At 42.1% G+C, this 23601-nt stretch overlaps 1 protein-coding gene across 3 annotated transcripts in view; it reads right to left on the bottom strand.

Moving 5' to 3' along the window:
* Positions 1-23601, bottom strand: part of LOC127570372 (cadherin-6-like) — a 219161-nt gene that overhangs the window by 87963 nt on the left and 107597 nt on the right. Inside the window, exon 1 of one of the 3 annotated variants that reach the window (XM_052015877.1) lies at positions 19682-19706. The exons of the other annotated variants lie outside the window; for them this stretch is intronic. The gene's annotated coding sequence lies outside the window, so the exon portion shown is untranslated. Of the gene's footprint in view, positions 1-19681; positions 19707-23601 lie in introns of those variants that run through there. 3 annotated transcript variants of the gene reach the window in all.

Here is a 23601-nt window from a genome sequence, read left to right as displayed (position 1 = left end):
GTTACAGCTGTGCTCATATGTTTGTACACCCTCTCCCTTCCTGCCATACTCTGATCAGTGGTAGGCCAGAAGACGGAGAACACTTTAGAAACCAGCAAATGATGACTGGGAAACAGAGGGAAGAAAATGAAGTAAACAAACATGTATGAAAAAAGCAGACAGTAAGAACTAATGCCAGAAGGGAGAAGCTACCTCAGTAAATGCCAACCTGAAAACGGCACATTTATCTCTACTCTCTGTTTTCTGATTGATAGCCAAATCCCTATTTATGTTAATATATTATCTACAACACATGTACTCGTCTTGTGCAGCAATCTTTTATATGACACCTTATCGAATGCCTTTTGGTAATCAAATATGCCACATTTCCTTTTATCCACCCTGTTCATTACATCCTCAGTGAACTGCAATAAACTTGGCAAGCATGATATTACTTTCATTAACCCACGTTGACTGTTTAATTGCATTATCGTTTACTAAATGTCCTGCTCCTACTTCCTTAATAATGGCTTCCAATATTTTAGCAATGACAGGTGTTCAACTAACTAGCCTAGACTTCCTGCATTTAATTACCCTCCTTTCTGGAATAGGACCATTTCACTTCTGGTTTTCCAGTTTGCTGGGTCCTTTTCCACAATTGAGATATTTTGGAAAATTATACTACTTTTTCAGCCAATTTTTTTTAACATCCAAGGGTTTAACCCCTTCCTCCCACATATCCCCCTATTTTAAATTCCTCCATATGCTTATCGAACAACCTCTTGAACTTGACCAACATATCAGCCTCCACCACCACCCCAGGCAGCGCATTCCGTTCACCAACCACTCTCTGGGTGAAAAACCTCCCTCTGATGTCTCCCTTGAACTTCCCACCCATTACCGTAAAGCCATGCCCTCTTGTATTGAACATTGGTGCCCTGGGAAAGAGGCGCTGGCTGTCTACTCTATCTATTCCTCTTAATATTTTGTATACTTCTATCATGTCTCCCCTCATCCTCCTTCTCTCCAATGAGTAAAGCCCTAGCTCCTTTAGTCTCTCCTCATAATCCATACTCTCTAATCCAGGCAGCATCCTGGTAAATCTCCTCTGCACCCTTTCCAACACCTCCACACCCTTCCTATAATGAGGCGACCAGAACTGGACACAGTACTCTACATGTGAACCAGAGTTTTGTACAGCTGCATCATTACTTCACGGCTCTTAAACTCGATCCCACGACTTATGAAAGCTAACATCCCATAAGCTTTCTTAACTACCCTATCCACCTGTGAGGTAACTTTCAGTGATCTGTGAATATGAACCCCTAGATCCCTCTGCTCCTCCTCATTGCCCAGAATCCTGCCATTTACCTTGTACTCCACCTTGGAGTTTGTCCTTCCAAAGTGTACCACCTTACATTTCTCCGGATTGAACTCCATCTGCCACTTGTCAGCCCAGCTCTGCATCCTATCAATATCCCTCTGTAAGCTTCAACAGCCCTCCACACTATCCACAACACCACCGATCTGTGTGTCATCTGCAAACTTGCTAACCCACGCTTCCACCCCCTCATCCAAGTCATTAATAAATATCATGAAAAGTAGAGGTCCCAGAACCGATCCCTGTGGGACACCACTAGTCACAGCCCTCCAATCTGAATGCATTCCCTCCACCACAACCCTCTGCTTTCTACAGGCAAGCCAATTCTGAATCCACACGGCCAAGCCTCCCTGCATCCCTTGCCCTCTGACCTTCTGAAGAAGCCTACCATGTGGAACCTTGTCAAATGCCTTACTAAAATCCATGTAGACCATATCTACTACACTACCCTCATCAATCTTCCTGGGCACCTCCTCAAAGAACCCTAACAGGCTAGTGAGGCAAGATCTTCCCTTCACAAAGCCATGCTGGCTGTCCCTAATCAGTCCATGATTCTCTAAATGCTCATAGATCCTATCTCTTAGGATCCTTTCTAACAGCTTGCCCACCACAGACGTAAGGCTCACTGGTCTGTAATTCCCTGGACTATCCCCACTACATTTTTTGAATAAGGGGACAACATTCACCACCCTCCAATCCTCCGGTACCATCCCCGTGAACAACGAGGACTCAAAGATCCTAGCCAACGGTTCAGCAATCTCCTCCCTCGCCTCACAAAGCAGCCTGGGGAATATTCCGTCAGGCCCCAGGGACTTATCTGTCCTAATATTTTCTGACTGCTCCAACACATCCTCTCTCTTGATATCTACATACTCTAGAACATTACCCTTACCAACACTGTCCTCATTGTCATCAAGACCCCTCCCCTTGGTGAATACTGAAGAGAAATATTCATTGAGAACCTCACCCACTTCCACAGCTTCCAGGCACATCTTCCCACCTTCTAATCAGACCTACCTTTACTCTCATCATCCTTCTGCTCTTCACGTACGAGTAAAAAGCCTTGGGATTCTCCTTAACCCTACTCGCCAAAGCCTTTTCGTGTCCCCTTCTCGCTCTCCTCAGCCCCTTCTTAAGTTCCTTCCTTGCTACTCTATATTCCTCACGAGCCCTATCTGATACTTGCTGCTTACACCTTATGTATGCTGCCTTCTTCTTCCTAACTAGTTGTTCCACCTCTCGTGTCACCCATGGTTCCTTCACCCTGCCATTCCTTCTCTGCCTTACCGGGACAAATTTATCCCTAACACCCTGCAAGAGATCCCTGAACATCGACCACATCTTCATAGTACATTTCCCTTCAAAAATGTCATGCCAATTTACACTCTCAAATTCACGCCTTATAGCCTCATAGTTCGCCTTTCCCCAATTAAATAACTTCCCGTCCTCTTTGCTCCTATCCCTGTCCATTACAATGCCAAAGGTTATGGAGCAGTGGTCACTGCCCTCCAAATGCTCACCCACCGATAGATCTGTCACCTGACTAGATCTAATATGGCATTCCCTCCAGTCGGCCTGTCAACGTACTGTGACAGGAATCTATCCTGGACACACTTAACAAACTCTGCCCCGTCTAAACCTTTGGGACTAAGCAGGTGCCAATCAATATTTGGGAAGTTGAGATCTCCCATGATAATAACTCTGCTATTTTTGCATCTTTCCAAAATCTGCCTCCCAATCTGCTCCTCAGTATCCCTGCTGCTACCGGGGATCTATAGAATACTCCCAGTAGAGTAACTGCTCCTTTCTTGTTCCTAACTTCCACCCATATTGACTCTAGAGACTATCCTTCTACATTATCCACCCTTTCTGCAGCTGTAATAGTGTCCCTGACCAGTATCGCCACCCCTCCTCCTCTTCTCCCCACCCCCCCCCCATCCCTTGTAAAACAATGAAAACCAGGAATATTCAATATCCATTCTTGCCCTGGTGTCAGCCATGTCTCTGTAATAGCCACAATATCGTAGTCCCATGTACTTATCCAAACTCTCAGTTCATCTCCCTTATTCCAGGTGCTTCTTACATTAAAGTAAATACATTTTAGCTCAGCCGCCTTACTACTTTTATAGCCTGTACTCTGCTTCTCCTTCCTCAAAGCCTCTCTACCTGTTAGATCTGACTTTTCCCCATCCCCTTCTTCCTCTGACCTACTCCTCCGGTTCCCTTCCTCCTTGCAAATGCACAGAATATTCATCATAAGATAGGAGAATTGTAACATTACATACCTTTCTTTCAATTTGATATCATTCATAATTTCATATTAGCCATGGATGTATTTCAGAGTGAACTGCATCTTTGATGAGAATTATGAAATTTTTCATAATTTAAGGTAACATATATTAAACATTTTAATCTACTTTCTCAGTCCAGTTTAGCCATCTCCGCTTTTGTATTAATTTTATTTAAATTTAAGATACTTGTTTCAGACCCAAGTTTCAGACCCTCAAACTGAATGTGAAGTTCTTTCATGTTATGTTTACTCTTCCCAAAGGATCCCTCACTATGAGATCATTTATTAATCAGTCTTATTACACTTGGTTAGAACAAAAAGTCTGTTCAGATAACAATCCTTTAACCAATTTTAATAAACCAATTTACCAGGTTTAACTTTGGTTTATTTCACCACCTCCCCCACTCTGGCTCTGTTGTAGGTGCACTCTTTCTTGTATGCTCTGCCCCTTCTTGTTACACTCCAGTTATCATCACCTCTACCCATACTCTGCACTGTCACTTTGTCCCTTCTCCTTAACTTTCTAAAGTTCACCTTATCTAAACCCCCCACCCTCCAATCCCATTTATAATTTAGTTTGAAGTGGGGAGTGGATTTTTAATCAGCTGTCTACTTGGTGTTGGCATTTTGCCTTTATTACTGATACCCGTCATAGAAAATCCACAGCACAGGAGGCCATTCACTCCATCATGTCTGTACTAATGGAAATTATATCAACAATAAGATGAGTTAAAATATGTCAATAGCCAGTTAATGGCTCTACTATAGTCTGGAATTTCCTGAAAACATCAAGATGTCCACATTTACTGTTTTCTTAATCAATAATTCCAGAATTGTCTTGCGTTTCCAGGTGCCCACATGGTCCATAAATCTAGAGCCTACCTAGTCGACAAGGTGATCTATAGCACAAGGCCCACTATCTGGAATTCCTTTGTGTCAGAACATGAACAAGCCCTACTAAAGATACACTTTATTGGTTGGTTAAGCCATGACCGCGACCTAAACTGGCTTGCAAATCTGAGTTTAATGTTTTTCTGACATTCACAAATGTTCAAAAACAGTTAAAAATTATTTGCACGATGGAAGAATTTCAAAGATTATAATAACAACATCAGCAAAACAAACATGAACACTGTAAAATGCTTTAAGACAAACACATTATGTAACAATTTATTTAAAACATAATGTCTATCACCTCTGTATCAGACAGATTTTGCAAGTTATCTGCTGGGGAACTGCAGGAAGATTCTCAACGGCCAGACTCCATAAGGAGTCCAATGTCAGAGTGCAGTCATGAAACTACCAGCACTCATCCGTAAGGAAGTTGGGGGTCCATTGCATTCACCTACATTTGTGCAGGAGTTTCAAGCTCCCATACAGTTATGGAGAGAAAGCACATCAGAAATCTGGTATTTCTTGGGAAAATGAAGGGCATTACTTTGCTGATAATTTTTCGAAGGATTTGGGGCAATACAAGATTCTGTTACCTGATAAATCTTTAGATGTACTTACAGCCTGAAAAAAAACATTTGAATTATATGGCTGTTATCATTAGTTGTTACACCTCTCAGTTTCACTATTGAGGAGCAGTACTACAACCCTCGTGTAGAAGCAAGGTGCGGTGTTTAATGAATAGACTGCCAGTCAATTTATTACGGTTTGTCTGCTGTGGTCCCTGGACTACAGCAATGAAGTCAAAAAATACTACAAATTGGGCTAGAAAAGGCAAGCTAGCATGGGATTTCTCTGCACGAACATCAAAACCTATTTAGTGTTCAGCACATGAACATGAGTCAGACAAATTGAAGTGTTTACAGCAAAACACAAGCTTCCTTCAGCATCCTGTCATGCAGCTCAGAATTCTTTCAATGAAATCAAATTTTTCCCTTGATTACCTGACTGCAAAAATGCCTTTCTAGGTTAACACAGTTGTTAACTGTCTTAGAGAGGGCAAAGGTTTGTTTTTATATGATCAATTTGAAACAAGATGGGGCAAAATTTATCCTCAGTTATTTACAGTAAGTATGTGCTGTAGAAATGGATGTGTTTTGTACTGTGCTTCTGAAATTCTGTCCCATTGACGACAAGGGAACCAAATTTAGAAAGCTGTTGTTACTGTATCTCAGGTTTAGCACAAGTGCCCATGAATGAATTTCTGCTCCAACATGTGAAGCAACATCAACTTGATCCTTTGATTCCATGCTTCTCAAGCTCTCCAAACATTGACGGTCCATATCAGAGCTTGCGACAAGCTAATTGATGGAAATCGATTGTTCAGATTAGTCAACAACTCCATTATTGTAAGAACATCTCATTACCAGCATGGGACACGGTGAAGCAGACAGAGTTTGGTCCTTTTCTGCCAATTTTTATGTTGCAGTCATAATGTACAGTGGATCAAGCCCCTGAGCTCTATGTGTTATTCCTGCTTCAAAGTCCAAAAGAGCACACAGCAGATTCATGTAATTATTAAATTGAGCACCATCAAATGAAATTAAATTCTTTGCTGAATGTCCATAGAGGGTCCACAATTGACAGACACAACTTCAAATAAAGATCTCAGTTTCTCTTCTTTTTGACCAAAATAGATTTCAAATTAAACTTACTCTGATTTAATTTCACACATTTTTCTTCCATTTACACCTTTAGTATGAGAAAATGTCACAACTTATTTCTTCAAATGTGTTTCATAATTGGGCTGAATCTTTCTGTGGGAACTGGTCAACAGAAGTCACAAGGACACCAGATCTCCAGGTAATACAGCTCTTGCAGAACTGGTTAACAGAAGTCATGGGGCCCTGGATCTCCGGGTAACACAGCCCTTTCAGAACTCAGGCTGACTGCAAGCTTCCACAAAATTCCAGAAGTTTACTGTAATTGCCTCGCTTTAGCCATTAGCTGATAAAAATCAAACTAGGCTGCATGCTTTTGACTTATTTTGACAGCAGCTTGAGGGCCTCAGTGACTCTGAGCCATTATGAACTCCGGGGTCTTTGCCTTTGCATTCACCATGTAATAGTGCAATGAGGCATAGTGTCAACACGTTGTATGGTGCACTCTTGCAACTGTCATCAGCAGCTGCTCAAACTGCAGAATATTTAGGAAGGTGATCCTTTGCTACATTAAAATAAAACCCCCAAAAATAGTCAGAACAAACTGGCTATGAGTAGCTGTTTAGATTCCTTGATCAGTTTTGCAATAGTTTATATTTTTTATGATAGCATTAAGTTTGCAGTGGGTTGCATGTTTCAAATTGTTCCATAATCTCGTTCTTTTCCTGCATCAGTAATCTCCTCTGGCTGTATAATCATCCAAGATATTGTGCTCTTCTAATTTCTTGATCATTGCTGAATTTAAGTAGCAAAAAAGTAAAAACAAGGGTAAACCTGGTTTGGAAACTTGCCAAAAAAGTCATGGGGAAGCATGCCTAGAATGCTGCTCAATGCCCACAATTTGTTTTCTATTCTGGAACTCAGTATTATCTTTTGATAGATGTTTATTCATGAATTTAAATTATGGTTATTCAATAATAAATGGAAGTGCTCAAGTGAAAATACACTCAGATACAGAATTATCTCAAAAAAAAACAAAATATCCCAGTGTCAGTCTTGTCCAGTCAGACTACAGGGGGCCAGTGGTTGCCATGATAACTTAAAGGAGTGTGTAGCAACAAAAGAACAAGGACATTCAACCCTCTGAGTCTGTTCTGTCATTGGGTTAGATTATAACTGAGCTGTTCTGGACTGTGCAGGCTAAAAAGAAAGTCAGCCAGGCCTCTTTGTTTATGATTGTCATCTATTGTCCCCTGACACAAAGTACAAAAGTACAGAGGCTCAGTGAAAACATGACGAGGATAGATTCTGACAGTCTGGCTGAACGTCTTGCCATTGCTTATTATCCAAGCTCATGCATGAACTCTGTCCACTTGCACTAAGTACTGGAGAGTGATTGTACGCCTGAGGAACGCTACCCTAGAAAGAACTCAAAATTGTTTCAAGAGGAAGCAAGGAAATAGAAATAAAACCATACCAACCAGGCAGTCATTTGGAAATACGTGCACAATATATTGAACTGCATTAGCACAAACTTCTGGGGACTGTCTAAATATGAAGAGGAAGCTTACGTCCAGCCACATGGGATTGACCCACATCTTTGGTTGTATATATTTAATGCACAATGTGCTTTGATTACCACTTCCAAAATTTGGCTCTGTTTATTTCAATCAAACCAAATTTCAGAAGCAAAACACAACTCACAGACACCACTAAATCATGTGTTTACCTCAGGCGACTGACATGGTGAACATTATACAATGCTATTTTCCAGCAAAACTATAAACTTGTTCCATTAAATTGCATTTACATTTACAACAGCAACTGCAAATTTATGGAAATCTCACTGCTATATTTTAGGTGCCACACATTTAGATTATTGCAAGGAATAATTTCACCCATGAGTTAATTTGTCAAAAGTTGAACATTTTCACAAACTACATTTCCAATAAGAATCTTGTAATGTTACATTATTAAAGCTTAATAATTGTTCAAAATAAATAATGTTAGTCATTCTCCAAGCAGCCAAATGGTTGCCTCTTGGTCATAATAATCCTATTGTAGGAGTGCTTTCAAATAGCTCAGATGCATGTATTCTTACCTCCTAAAAGTCCTCTCCATAGGTTTCAGCATGCAGTAAGTATTAAATCTTATTTTGCCCTCCCAGTCAGATCCTTCCTGCATGGTTGAAACATCAGTCCCAGTGCATGCTGCCTCCGCGAGGACTGCAATGGGGACGAGACGGTTGTCCACCTCTTTGCGGGCTGTAGGTTTGCGAGGAGGGTGTGGCGAAAGATGCAAGGGTCCTTGTCACGTGTCATCCCCAGCAGCTGTGTAACAGAGGATTCTCTGATCTACAGGCTATTCTTAGGGACACACACAGAAACAGACATCAACTGCTGCTGGAAGGTCATCAATGCAGTGAAAGATGCCTTTTGGTCTTCCCGAAACTTGTTGGTCTCCCAGCACTGTGAGATGTCCATAGAGGAATGCTGCCGGCTGGCACATTCCAGGCTGCAGGAGTATGTGCTGAGAGACGCACTGAAGCTGGGTACAGCCAACGCAAGGGGTCAGTGGGGAAGGACTACAGTTTAGGGTTCTTCTGCCACTGGAGAGGGAGGGGCAGGGTCAGACGAGAAAGCCCCTTAAGTACTGTAAACACGGGATTGGGGTAGCACCCCAGGGAGCCACACGAGTGGCATCGGTGCTGTTTTTTTTATATATAAAAAGGTAACACTAATGATTGATCCATACATGAATGTAAAGGTTTGCACTGTTTAATTGTTGTATATAGTTTGTTTTTTTATGATGAATAAAGTTTATTTTGGAATAAAAAAATAAGTATTAAATCTGGCGCACCAGTACTACCCTGAGAGAATACTGCACTGTTGGGGTGTCACCTTGTGGATAAGTTGCTAAACCAAATGGATGTAAGTGATCTCATGGAATTTACTTTGAGGGACAGCAGGAGAGTTACCCTGGCTAATATTTATCCCTCATTCAACATCAGATTATTGTGTCATTTTCACATGGAGCTTGCAGGGCACAAATAGACTGCAGAGTATCCATAATTCCAATGGTTGCTACACTTGAAAGGTAGGTTATTGAGTGCAATGGCCTCTGGGATGACTTGGGGGTGTGAAAGGTGCAAGCCTTTCTTAAAGTATGTCACTGCACATCTACCCACAGCAATGATAGGAGAGTTACATTATCATTTTCTTCTAATATTTATATACTGACTTCAACTTTATATTCTTGAATAAAAAAATAATCGAGTAGTAGAGCACCAAGAGACCACTCAGCCCCATCGTACAGTACCTTGCCTGCTTTGCACTAGAGCAGTAAGAACCGCCACAGCCATAATTCTCCCAGGAAATCTAAAACACCAGGATTTGGCATGTGAGTTTTGAGCAATTATTCCAAGAACTGAGTTCAGGAAAGGAAAATAGTTAATTCCATAACATTGCCCACTTAAGTATAAAAATAAGTGGCAAGCAATCTTTCCAGACAATGTCTGATACTTGTATCTCATTTTCATTTTCATAGTGTCAACCCTATCTTTGTGATAACACAGAGATTGATAGTACTCTAAAGAATCGGGAGAAATTAATTGGATGAGCTGAGGAATGGCAAATGGAATCTAATGTGAATCAATGCAGTCTAATGCATGTTGATACAGGAAAGATAAAATATGTGCACACAAGGACTGTATGTCAATTAGCAAAGGTGAAAAAGAAGATGGATATGGATGCATCTATTGATCATCCATTAGCAAAAGCCAGTTGAATCAGGCATCAGGATGCATTTGTTTTAAGTTCAGACGTATTACTTTAATCCTCTGAAACTTGTTGATTCAGAATGCTGATGGCTGTTTTGGTCATTTTACCTTCAAAAAGTAGAAGGCATGGAAGAGGGTTCAGAGAAAAACAGCAAGATTACTTTGAAATAGAATATTCAACATGCGAGAAGAAGATCTTAAGAGGGAAGCTTATATTAATTAGAAAAATGATGGAAAGGGCATGAATTAGGTTAGAAAATAGGAGCAGAAATTGGTCAATAGTCCAAACCCACTCCACTATTTAAAATTATGGTCGATCTGGTAAATTGGTTTATCATTGTCACTTGTACCAAGGTACAGTGAAAAACTTATCTTGCATACCGCCCATACAGAACAATTCATTACAACATTGTTTTTGGGAGGCAGGGAGGTTTGGGAGGGATGCTCAATTGGCTTCAAGTGCCCTGGGATTAGGCAAGGTGGGGCGAAGCACTCACTGTATTTGCACCAGATTACTGATCAGCAGCCTCTGCGATAGCTGCGTGTGGGTTGGAGGGCAGAATCAGCTCTTCCACTTTATTAATGATCCTGTTGATATTTATCAGCAAGACTCACACCTGAGTATTTGTCACTTGGGCAAACCTACTAGTATTTATGGAAACTTAGCACAAAAAGAACAAAGACCTTTAGGAAGATGGAGACAGAAAAGGAACTGACAGAGAAAACTTAGAAAGAAAAACAAAGCAACAGATGCCTGATTTCATCCAAACTTAGTTTGGATTCCACTTTGGATCAACTTGATTTTGAATTGGAAGGAGCAGATGAGATTGTAATGTCAAAAGTCTGCATGTACCTTGATATGGAGTTTGAAAAAACATAACCCTCAATGACTAGATAGTTCTATGCACAATGAAGTATAAACCATGAAGAAGGCGTCGGCAGTTAAGTTGGCTGGTGGAGGTGACCCTATTTGATAGCAGCATGTGGTAAGGTGACAAAGTAAAATTTGTGCCAGGAGATATGCAGCTTTGTTGATACAATGGAGCAAATTGTCTCAATGGAATGGGAGGAGGAAATTCCATTGAATCTTGCAGTCTGGAAGAAGAACATTCAACTTGTATCTGTGCTGACTGTTTTAAAGCATTGTCCAATTAGTTCCATACCCTTGGTCTTTCCCTATAATGCTGTGATATGTTCCTTCTCTTTCTGGGCTATTTAGTCTGATATGGATGCACTGCTTTATGTTCTTATGATGGAATAAATGTGACCATGTGACTTTCCCCCATTATAATTTCAACATTGTATCAAGGTGGTACAATCTTGGAAAGGCTCACTTAGAAATTCATCCCAGTTGGTAACGCACAATGTGTTATATAGCCACGTCAGAATGCTGTATACTACCTCTGAAATTCATCCTACTGAAGTCAACGTAGCTTGTTCTGATTGAGGATGAGATTCTGAGCACCCAAGCTTGCCAAGAGCTTGGATAAAAATGTAAAGCATTAAGAGAATCAAGATAGTCCCAGCTTTCCCAATTCATGCTTAAAGTAAAAACATCTTCATAAATTTTGTAATCATCAATCACTTGTGATGGCTCAACTTATTGCTCACATTGTCAAAAATATTTGACATCTATTAATGTCTCTATTAATATTCAGCATCTGCAAAGGTCACAATACTTGTAGTCAAACCTTACGTGCATGACATCCAGACACAAAAAAAAAATCACAATCCACAACTGGCATATAACTAGATTACACCACTTCTGAAGCATGCTAATTGTGTAAAGCACAGAACTGGAATGGTAAAAATATATGTCGATCAGGACATAACCAGCAATTTACTCACTTCAAGGCATTAAACCTATGGACTTAATGAAAACAAAATTAAATTATAATTCACTCAGGAATGGATACAAACCAAATTAAACCTTTCCAGTTCCAAGCAACACTTCATCAACAAAAATGAATCGAAAAATTGTTCCTTTAAAAGCAATGTTCTGTCTATCTTGCCCTGCCTGAACACTTTTATCACAGAAGCACATTAGGCCCTGTCTGCTGAAGCAGCACCATAGTTAATATGACTAAATATGACAGCAGATAGAGTAGGCCTGACATGATTTGACAATAAATTTGGTTAAGAGAAGAAAAGTGCAGTAATGTAAGCAGTTGATGCCCTTAGTTTCTATAAAAAGGTTTAAGCACTCAATATCTTTGGCCCTCCCTGCCTTACTGCTGTTCTTTGAAATTTGCCAATCAATCAGCTTAATGCAATATTATTTAAACAAAATAAACTGCAAATTTCTGGCCTGCACTGCTCTCAGTAAGTGAGAGAAAGCAGTGTACACTTGTAAAGCACAATGGGTAGGAACTTCCTCAGGCTGACCAACACTGGCTCCCAATTAAGCAGTGCCTGACCATTCAAATCGCTCCATGATCTTGCCCCTCTCTTTCTCTGCACTCTCCTCCTGACCTCCAAGTACCTGCTCTCCTCTAATTGTGCCATCTGAATCAGCTCCAAACTTAAGTGACTACACTAGTGGTGGCCAGAACTCTAAACTCTGGAATTCCCTCCCTATATCTCTCTATTTCACTTTCCTCATCATTTTTGACCAAACGTTCTGTCTTCTTCTCCAGTATTTCCTGTGTATAGATGTCAATTATTATTCCATACAATGCTGTGAAATGCCTTAAGATATTAACTGTTAAAGCTGTTTTTAGAATAGAAATTGTTGCTGTTAGTAAATCTGCTTTTATTACATTTTTCAGGAGATGCACAGGATCACAAAAAAATGCATCAATTGATGAGTATAGAGTCATCAAAACTCTTACTAAACACGTTAAGTATGTCTGCTTTCTCCAATGAACACAATAGATTCTATTGTACTATTTCAAATATGAGCAGGTGAGATATCCCGTGTCTCTGCCAATATTTATCCCTCAATCAACATTACAATAAGAGGTAATCTTGTTTTTCACCCAAAAGTCAGTGGAAGCTTGCTGTGCATCATTTTTGTGACATTTCAACCAAGAATATACTTCAAAAGAACTTTGTTGTGGACTACTTGAGGTGATGTGGAAGGTGCAGTTTAAATCCAAGTCTTTCAGCAATCTGACCTCTTGAGAAGATGGGTTTGTAAAATCACAGGGAGTGATTTTGAGTTTCTGGAATTGCCAATTGGGAGTCCAACTTGCATTTCTCTTGGTCTCCACCTCTATTGTCCATAATGAAATGGGGCTGTCATTTCATGAACACCCATTTCACAAAAAGTCAAAAGTACACCCATGGGAGTTTCAAATTTTAAATAAATAGCTTTTAAGGAACAGTTTTTCTTTCTGCAGGAATGGCATTCCTGCACAAACTTTTCAGGTGCAAGGTTTTAGAATCAGATCACTAGACATTTTTTTTTGATATAACTGGAGATTTCAGCATGCCTGGACTCAATAAGAGTAGACACCACAGAGTCAGCAGTATTTTTGAGCTGTATTAATGCAATGAGATGCCTCTGTATTTGACTGGGAAGATTTTCTGCTGAGGAATAAGGGTTAAAAATCACACTTGATGACTGCTGTGGTTTCTTTCTGATGCATCTCAGCAATAATTGCAATCACATTTTCCAGTCCATTTATTCAGTACTGACAGCCACATTAACTGCAGCCTTTAAGCTTACACAAGATGGCACTACTTAAAGGCGATGTGATTCAACAGTAGTAAAGCCACACCCTGCTGCAGCTGTACTTATGGACTGGCTCTAGCACTATCTTAGGCTTTATTTAAGTGTCATAATCCATAAGGCTTTAAGCAATCATTGATCAAATCATAAGGAACCAGAACACTGCATTATCACAATATGTTAAGTGCATCCCTATGTTACGGAAGGATTGCCTTCCTAGAAAACCATAACACAATTTTCAATAACACGAACCTTTGATAAAAATTGACAAAACGTGTTGTTTCATTCATATTTTGTGTTCATTTAGTTATTTTTTTTCTCACATAAATGCTGTAAGAGTTAAATTTTATTCCGTATCTCAAGTTCTTTGTGAATTCTTTAAAAGCAAATTTCTGTTACCCGAACTGCGCTAACATGCAGATACACTGTTTGTGCAAGTGCTTTCATTAAATAAAGCAGACATTCATAAGTCAAACTCTGGTGCTGAATGGAGATCTTCTATTTCTTTTACTTGCTTTCAAAATATGAAGAGTAGTTAATTCTTGAGCGATAGTGTTACTCTACAACAGTGGGATGCTCCATTGTGATGGCCAGTTCCATCACAGGTACTCTCTCTCCACCATTGAAGTCATCTACAAGAGGCAATGTCTTAGGAAGGCGACATCCATCATTGAGGACCCCACCATCCGGGCTATGTCCTCTTTTCATTGCTGCCATCAGACAGGAGGTACAGGAGCCTGAAGACCCACACCTCAAGGTTTAACAACAGCTTCTTCCCCACTGCCGTCAGGTTCTTGAACAGACCTGAAAAACCCTAATTCTACCTTAATATTTCTCTTAACTTGCACTAAATGTCATTATGTTTATTTTTATTTATTTTGTCATGTAAGTTATGTATAATTTCTGTTAATTTAAGTTTATGTAATTTATGTTTGTCATGTTTGCAATGTACTGAGTTGCTGCTGCAAAAAGCTAATTTTCATGGCATTTATACCCTGGGTATGTATGCCCATGACAATAAACTTGAACCTGATGCTCATACACGACATAAGAATCCAAACCTACTTAATAATTACCCCAGTTACATTTAGGGAGTATAAGGAGTGGTGGGATTCCCATCAAATGTAAAAGCTGGAACTCAGCACAGGACCTGCAAAACATTTTGGTGGGAAGAGGGAAAAGAGAAGCCACGTGGTTGTGAGCATCATTCTAACCATCACAGTTAATGCAAAGCATGCACACTGACCGGAAACACAAGAGACTGCACATGCTGGAATCTGGAGCAACAGACAAAGCACTGGAGGAACTCAGTGTGCCGGGCAGCATCTATGGAGGGAAATGGACAGTCGACGTTTCAGGTCGAGACCTTTCATCTGGACTGAAAGAGGAGAGATGGCCCAGTATAACGGTGGAAGGAAGGGGTGGAGCATGAGCTGGTGGGTGATAGGTGGATCCGGGTGAGGGGATTGATAGGCAGATGAGGGAGGGGGGGAGAGTGGGAATGATGTCAGAAGCTGGGAGGTGATAGGTGAAAGCAAGAAAGGGCTGAAGATGACGGAATCTGGTAGGAGAGAAAGGTGGCGCGTGGAATAAAGGGAGGGAGGTGGGGAGAAGAACCAGTGGGAGGCCTGTATGGGTGATGGGCAGATGGATAGGGTGCGGGAGGGGGAAGAGATAGGGTGATGCGGACCAGTTGCACCAGGAGGAGAGAGAGAAGAAAAAAAAGGGGAACGGGATAGAGGGGGAGCGGTTACTGGAAGTTTGAGAATTCGACGTTCATGTCGCCAGACTGGAGACTGCCTAGGCAGAATGTGAGGTGCTTTTCCTCTAAGTTGTGTTTAGCCTTGACCTGGCAGTAGACCAACATGTCGGTGTGGGGAAAGGAAGTGGAATCAAAATGGCTGGCCACCGGGAGATCCCGGCTGGCGTGGCGGATGGAGCGAAGGTGCTCGAGGAAGTCGTCCCCCAATCTGCATCCGGTCTCACCGATGTAGAGGAGGCCGCAACGGGTGCACCGAATGCAATAATTAACAACGCGTGATTCGCGTGTCAAGGACTGCCTCACCTGGAAGGGCTGTTTAGGGCCCTGGATGATACTGAGGGAGGAGGTGAAGGGGCAGGTGTAACTGTGTAGTTACAGGGCCGAGTGCCTGGGGAGGGAGGGCGATCAGTGGGTAGGGGTGAGCGGATGAAGAAGCTCCAGAGAGAGTGATCCTTGTGGAAAGTGGAGAGGGGAGGATATGCCTGGTGGTGGGGTCCCATGTAAGACCAGTTTCCTGTGGAGCTTGTGATAGAAGCTAACGTGCACAGGTAGTTTGCATTCAGCTGCAGTTCAGTGAGTGGCACCCTCACTTTGAGTCCAAAAATTGTGGAGTTTGAGTCCTTCTCCAAAAAGTTAAGAACCAAAATTAGATGTCACATTCACAGTGCAGTACTAAAAGAAAGCTTTCCTCTTGGAAGTGCCACATTTTGCAGAAACATTAGACTGATGTCCTTCTGGCCCCAAATGTGGACTACTGTAGGTGCTATTTTGAAGAAGAGTACTGGAGTTATTTCTGATGTCCGGCTAATGTTTATCCCTCAATCAAAATTACTGAAACAACTTATCTGGTCATAGTCACATTGCTGTCTGTAGTAGCTTGCATTGGACTAATTGGCCTTCTATGTGGCAACCGTGGATACACTTCAAAAGTGTAACTTCAAAAGCAAAAACTTTTTTTTGGATTATGTTGTGTTCATGAAAGACTATGTAAAAATGCACATTTTTTGTCCCAAATTGGTAAATTTACATTCAGCAGTCACAATGGCATTGAACAGGTAACATCTGCGTAGACATAAAAGGCAAATCTCGTTACATTTTTGCAGCCTTGTATAAAGTTTTGGGATTGGAAGAAATTATAACTGAGAACAAAAGGCAGTCAGATCCATTACCGTGCAGATCTGAAGGCCATAGAATAAAATGTCAGTGTAGGACTACATCTGGTTTTCCTCTTTTATACACATAATATAAAGTCATGTCAAGACCATGCTTTAGGGCAAAGAAAATGATCTGAGCCAGGGTTAACCAGAGTGATTTTTTTAAATATGCTTTCAGATTTTGATATAACTGAATACAAAAAAATAGCAGAAGTACCATCTCAAGTGGACATTTGGAAATTTTACCCTTGCCTAGAAATTAGACTTTAGAGATTGTTTTTATACCCCAGGTAGGTGCTGCATGTACTGCAGCTTCCCATGAGTTATTCCCATATTTCCATTACAAAAAAGAATCACAAAATTGTCAGAAAGCTTTAAGAAAAACACATGTGCTTCTCCACCCAGATTTGTGCAAATTGGTAAGGCACACAGCCCAAATTAGCAGTCCAGCTCACGCACAGCTCTCACGAGTGCAGTAGCCCTGAAAGTCTCCTCCCCTATAGGCACTGAAAGGAAGAACTTACATAATGGTGGCAAGGGTCAACAGGGAGACTGCAGGTCAGGAGAACAGAGCCTGAGGTTCATCCAGTGTGACTTACAAGTGCTTATTAGTGCTACTGATGGGAAGAGGGAGGTCCTTGAGCTCCAGGAGAACTGGAACGGCTACCATTTGGAGAACTTGGGTGGATGAAGCTGGGGTGGTGTCTGGCTGTGGTGACAATGCCTGTATCAAGGAGCAACAAGTTCCATCAATTGAGTTGCAACGTCAAGGTGGTTTGTGTAATGCCACAAAAAAAGACCTCTCAAACTGGCAGTAACATTCTCGCACAAACGCACGTGGATTCCATCGACATCTCCCACAAATGAATCCCTCTGCTACAGTAACTCCTACCCTCACATCACCACTTACATTCCAGTACCACAATCCCCACCGAGGTTGAGTATTATAACTGAGGTACACAGCGTCTACTAATAACTGTCATCTTTTTCATTTAAGCAAAAGTTGCCAAATATGGGATTGAAATGGGGGGTACACCCAGACAGCAATCCTCACCAATTAGGAGTGAACCACGCTAAGACAGATGGGTCACAGAATCCCAAACAGCTGGGAGACCAAGACGGACTTGAAGCCTACAAGTTATGTGCTCTACTGTTTCATTCTGATGGCAAATATCAGTGGTGCTGTAGAAACATGAAGAACTAAATACTACGTGTTACAAATGAACACAGCACAAGAACATGAGGAGCAGACCACCAGATCCCTCAAGCCTGCCCCACCAGTCAATATGATCATGGCTGATTTATGCTGGCCTCAACTCCTCTTCTCTGCTGTTCCCCATAACCCTCAAATCCTCAGGCTTTCAAATCATTATCAACCTCCACTTCAACTATATCCAGTGACCTGGCTCCCACCACCCTCTGAGGCAGAGAATACCCTTCGAGAGGAGAAATTTCTATGCACCTCAGTTTTAAATGACTGCCTCCTTATTTTGCAACTACATCCCATTGTATGTGACTCCCATTAGAGAAAACAAATCTCAATGACTCCCTTGTCAAGCCACCTTATGTTTGAATACCACCCCGATTCTTCTGTTATCTGCTATTATCTTTGATCTGCCTTCACAGAGGATCAATGGAGGCCTGAGGTGGAAGAGGTGGACTGAATGGAGCAGGAGAGAATGAGCAAGCAGCACATTCGGGTGAGAGGAAGAGACTGACAGGACATTGGAGGGAAGAGAGCAGTTGGAAGGGACACTGAAGAGAGTGAAGCAGAGAGGACCCTGAAAAGAGCAAGGGGGATATGCAGGGGAGGGATGGAGAACGAGGAGCACTTGCAGATGGGTGGAGATTGAAGCAACTCCACAGAGAATGGAGGAGACTGATAGGACAGTGGAGGGCAGAGAGGAGATTGAGAAGACACTAAAGGCAGGACTGGAGACGAAGAGCACAGGGAAGATTTGCAAACTGCACCATTGCACCTGACATGCTGTGACATCATCTCAGAGATGGACACAGCACCTCTAGATCTACCATTTGATGGGATCAAACATAAGATACAGAGGGAAGTGCATCACATGAGATGGGCCTGGAGCCAACAACTTACAGTCATGCAGGAGACAGAGAACCAGGTGTGGAGTTCGAAAGAGGGGCGTCCAGCACAGGAATCAGGTGAGAGCCACAATTGGGGTGTCTTTCTGACCCAGCGGACGAGGATGCCCACAGAATTGGTGGGTGCACTGCCAGACCTGCCTGACCTACTGCAAGAGATGACAAGGAGCAGGAGGAGCCCATCTCGTTACTCTCACAGCAGGGCGTGTGGAACCAGGAAGCCATGAGTGCCTCCCTGGAGACCAAGAGCACTTCCTGGCACAGCGTTTACTGGAGCAGGTGTCAGCTGTAGCAGAGGACGGACAAAGTCCGAATGCACCCACGCAGTCCTGACCTGACCCAGCTGGGCAAGCGATCTCTGCCACACGAGTGCGTCTTCATGCTCTAACCAAACGGCGACAAAGAACAGAGAGATGCCACTTGCCAACAGGTTGCTGTTCACATACAGAAATGAGATGCCATTCGAGAGCAGATAGTGGTTTTCACTGGGTAGAGAGGTGCTAGCCGTTAGCAGCCCTTCCATTTTCCAGGAGCAACGGGACGCTGCACGTGAGCAGTCTGGGGCTCTGCTCAAACTGAGTGATGCTGGGGGTCAGCAGACTGCTCTGCTGCATGGAGAGAGGAAAGCCACGCGTGTGCGGATCTCTCTCTACAGAACAGATATGGCATGTGTTAGACTCTCCTCAGATACAGGTATCGACACATGCGCCCTCTACTCCTACATCTCTTTATTGTGAGCAGAACCACTGTCTCACTGCAGAGAGAATTGTCTCTGGAAAGAGGAGGAAAAACAGCAGTAAGGGTAAAAACAAGATAACAAATATGCTTTAATTTATGGTGAAGGGTAGGTATGAAGAGAAGGGAGGGAATGTCTGTGATAAGGAGACTAAAGTGGTAAAGGTAACATTTTAAAAGCTGGCAGGTAGCAACAGAAGAGAGGAAAAAAAAGAAACATGTTAAAAGATACGCAGCTACATCTGGTTTGGGGTGGGGAGAGTTGTACCTTAAATTATAAAATTCAATGTTGAGGTCTGAGGGCTGAAACATTTCCAGATTGAAGATGAGGTGCAGATGTTCAAGCTTATTCCTCCCCGACTCTGCAAATTAAAACATGCTTGTTTCCTTGTTTCGATGAAGGGTCTCTGACCAGAAACATTGGTTCTGTTTCTCTCTTCAGTAATGTTGCCCAGCCGCTGAGTACTTCCAGCATTTCCTGTTTTCATTTCAGATTTTCAGCATCTGCAGCTCTGTGCTCTAATCTGTGTTTGTGGGTCTGGAAGTTGACACTATGATGGAACAACATTTGAGCCCTTTAAACTGCAGGTCGACAATAAGTAGACTAACAGCAGAAACTGAGGTTACTCTGCTTAACAATACAATATGATCTGAATGGCATTCAGAAGTTGTGGAGATCCTGAGAGTGGTTAACACTTCCAGCCCCACCATCTTTACATCGCTCCACGATTTGGCTGCGTTTTTCACTGCATCTGTGCGTACATGTACTTGTTCATATGACAATAAACTCGACTTTGACTTTGGGCAGTAATCTGAAGACAGTCCCTCTCATGGCCTTAAAGGGTATCCTTTCATACTCCAGATGAACAGGAGCAGCCTTCAAAAAGGCAGACTGCAGCCCAGGAGGCACTGCGACATACTGTTAGCAAATGTAAACCTAGTGTACGGAAATGGAACACAAGGGCACCAGGGTATTTATTTTCCTGCTTAAATTCATGTGGCTTTGTTATAAATTTCTGTGAAAACACAGCCATATACAAACAGCGCAGGTACTTTTTTGTTTTTGCACCCACGATCAGCCGGGTGTAACAGATAACGTCAGGGTTCATGCTGGGAGAGTCACACCGACTGCTGCACCTCAACGAGGAAGCTTGGGAAGTGGGTGTGTGCCACGTGATGGCCCCAGACTGCTCCTCATCTGAGTGATGCCTTCCCACTGTGGATCAGAGCTGAATGGTAGCAGATCTCTTCACTATGAGAGTTATCAACAGATGCCACTGCTTACATTATGGTCTGCTGGTGATTGAATCTGACCCCCAGTGACTGGTTGTGTCCCTCTTCGTGATGTTCATTCCCTGGTTGTTCTGCACACACTTTGATTTTTGTGGTCACTTCTGGAGCAGAAGTTCTCGTCAGAAAGTGATACAGTGTGAGAGGCTCCCTGCAGGGTATAATTTCTTCTGTAAAGTGCCACTTCTGTTGTGGACCCTGGTCTTGGGATGATGTGGGGAGGGGTGGGAGTTTAAATGACATCTTGGAGGTGCAGTGAGAACTGATGGATTGTGCATCTGATTCATCAGGTAATTGTGCTGTGTGAACAAAGAGCTTCCTTTAATTAAAATCAATTAAAATTGTGCCCCCTTTCATCCCCACCCCCACCATGAAAGGATACACATGTGTAATGGATTTAGATGATCCTCAAATGGGATCTCAGAAGGTCTCATTGATAACTGATGTTTAAACCACTGATGATTTCATGACATACGAATGAATGCCAGCCAGATTACACTGCTGTCATGTACAACACCTCCAGTTTATGCATTTACTCTGCTTCTTACCAGATGTGTATGCTGATTAGCAATTCAAAGGGATCAAAAGATGAAACAATGCTTGCACCTGCAGAGTAGATCCGAGGCAAGGAGAAAGAGTTTTGGTTTTCAGAAAACACAGCTCTATTTAGTGAGCTGCAGTCTATAGGTAACACAAAACTGGCAGCCACAAGCAAAGGAAGAAGAGAGAGGTGAACATTCACATAGTATGATTTGCTAGCTCTGTATTCAAGAAGTACATTGCTTTGAGAGAAACTTGATCCGGACTTCTGATGATGCAGTGTGATTATGAGAAGTGCTTTTTTATCAGGGAGTGCCTTCTTGCCCTTGCTGTGATGTTGTCCCTCCTTCCAACCATTGGTAAATGATGGTGTTGGTGACAGTTGAACTATCTCACAAGTGATACGTCACACCCAAAAAGTCCAATTTACAACCTTAAATTAGAAAAGAGAGTCATGCAGTGTCAACACCATTAACTGGATACATTATGAGTAGAAATCATTTTCTGTACCAAAGTATACAATAAATGAAATGCTGAGTCCAATTTCATAATGGGTGCTATTTCGATTAATTTTTGGTGCTCTCCCTGAATCCTTGCATTAGTGTCATTTGTGTGATATCTGCATTAAAAAAATTGACTGGGACCAACTTCTAAGCTATTTGAGCTTGTGCCCTTTTTGTGAATGATGTTGCTTTATGACTCTCATGATCTGAACCATTTTTTTCCAAATAATGAAGGCTGTTTCATAGGAATTGTGAGTTGCTTTTTGTTGCAAAAGCCCTCCAATTAAATGCAAAATGAATTTCCTTGCAGATTTGCAAAAATCTGGTTTGAATTTGATTTCAAATTGGATGAAAAATTCTAAATACCGATCACAGTGAAAGATGCACAGTGCCATAATTAAATATAATATCATTGTAAATGTAACCCAGTTGACAGTGAAAAATGTGGAGTGCTACAATTAACAATAATAACCTTGTGGCTACAATCCAATTTACACTGTGACGTGCAGATTGCTATAATTATCCAAAATAATATTGCAAGTATAATCCAGATCAACAAGCAGCATTCTTTAATCTTGATTAAAGCAGTGGTTATAGTTTGCCTGACGGTAACTACAGGAACTGCTGTAAATTTGATTCACCTCAAAGCAGTCAGTGTCGCCAAGGTGACCAAAATGATGAACTTTGGAACTTTGGCCCTCATTTTGAATTCTGCTCTCAGGCAACTGAGTCCATTCTTCTTCCCAGACTAGAGAAACAAAGGACTGCAGATGCTGGAATCTAGATGAAAAACACGATGATGCTGGAGGAACTCAGCAGGCCAGGCGGCAACCGTGGAGAAATGCAGGCGGTCAACGTTTCAGGACTGAAGATAGGAAAAGGGGAAGCCCAATATATAGGATGGAAAGGCAGAGCAGTGATAGGTGGACAAAAGAGGGGAGGCGGGGTGGGCACAAGGTGGTGATTGGTAGATGCAGGTGAGAAATAGTGATAGGCAGGTGCGGGGGAGGAGGGGAGAGCAGATCCACTGGGGGATGGGTCAAAGGTAAGGAGAGAAAGGGAAAAAAGAGATAGCCTAGGAAAGGGAAGAAGAGAAGCAGCATGGTGGGGGTGGGGGTGGGGATTACTTAAAGTGGGAGAATTGAATTCTCCTAAGCGGACCGCCTGCTTTTCTCCTCGGATGCTGCCTGGCCTGCTGAGTTCCTCCAGCACCATAGTGTTTTTCAACTTCTTCTCAGACTATTTCCCAAGTGAACAGGAATGTTCACGCTTTTGATGTCCATTCAATTTCTCCTGTGCTTAAGAACCCATTTCCTCTCCATCCGGAAGTATGTTTATTACCACTTTGCAACATCACCTAGTCCTTCTTCTTCTTCAAGCTTTATATCACTGCTAAACGCACATGTGCCCTTGTCAGCTGAAGACTCCAATGCTCCTCTTGCTGGGCTCCCATCTTTTGTTGCCTTCCAATTTTACCCAAATGCAAGCATCTGTACCTTGTCTACCACTCTGCCATGGATAGTCTGCCAACCCATTTAATTTTCTATTCAGTTAATTACTAAAACGTATTCAATAAAAACCCTGCTTCCATCTCCAAATTACAGTTGTCACTTCCTTGTAACATTTGCTACCTGAAGAGACGGCAGCAGTGTCACCAGTGGAGTGTTGGTTCCTCTCAGTTTGACCCTCTCTGCTGCGCCACTGTTGAGTCTCAATGCCTTGTGCATTTTGCTTGCACATCTGCAGACTGAGCACATTCAAGCTCAGCGTTGTTGCTATAAATTCCAAGGTCCAAATCAACCCTATCAAGTTTCACTGCGAAAGATAAAGCACTTGAAAATAATCTGCTTCAAAT

This window comes from Pristis pectinata, chromosome 5 (assembly GCF_009764475.1).
Source record: "Pristis pectinata isolate sPriPec2 chromosome 5, sPriPec2.1.pri, whole genome shotgun sequence".
NCBI classification, from domain to species: domain Eukaryota; kingdom Metazoa; phylum Chordata; class Chondrichthyes; order Rhinopristiformes; family Pristidae; genus Pristis; species Pristis pectinata.
The sequence above is the reverse complement of the archived record's forward strand: the minus strand, read 5'-3'. Positions and strand labels throughout refer to the sequence as shown.